Here is a 716-nt window from a genome sequence, read left to right as displayed (position 1 = left end):
AAAAAAAACAATTTAACCGTTAGAAAATAAAAATTAATTAAATTTTAAAGTAATAAAATTAATAACTTACCAATAAGTTCCTCGGGGTCTATCGGGGTCTAGAACATCCAAACCCTCCCGTCCAGACTGGGCAAGCAATTCCTCCACACGCGAAGGGGGCATATGAAGGCACACGCAAATCCGGATGAACTGCATCTTCTGGGACAGGCTCAGGTGCAGCCGCTGGAGGAGGAGGTGGAGGCATCTGCGGTGGAAGAGGAGGACTCGAAAAAATTCTCTGAGAAGTCTGAGAGGCTGAAACTGCATCGGAAGGCAATGGACCGGAAAAAGATGTACCGGAACCATCGCCAAAAAACTGGGCATAAGTAGGTGCTGCTGGTTTCCTTCTAGGAGCCATCTAAAAAATATTAAAATAAATTTAATCAATTATGACGACATAATAAAAAAATTATTCTGTTACCTAACTAATCACCTAAACTATAGTATTCCGTCATTACAATCATCAACCTAAACTAATTATCTAAATAATCACCTAAACTAATTACCTAACTAATTAATAACCTAAACTAACTTAAAAAAAAAAGGAGGAAAGAGAATGTACCTTGGATGGAGAGGAGAGGAGTTTGGAAGGAATGAACGAGGCAGCCTCGTCTCGGCGTCCCAATATATAGAAAAGGTTTCATCGTAAACGCGACGTAATATTATGACGAAGTTAC

The sequence above is a fragment of the Brassica oleracea genome, chromosome C4, assembly GCF_000695525.1.
Source record: "Brassica oleracea var. oleracea cultivar TO1000 chromosome C4, BOL, whole genome shotgun sequence".
Classification (NCBI taxonomy): domain Eukaryota; kingdom Viridiplantae; phylum Streptophyta; class Magnoliopsida; order Brassicales; family Brassicaceae; genus Brassica; species Brassica oleracea.
Note: the sequence above shows the minus strand (reverse complement) of the source record.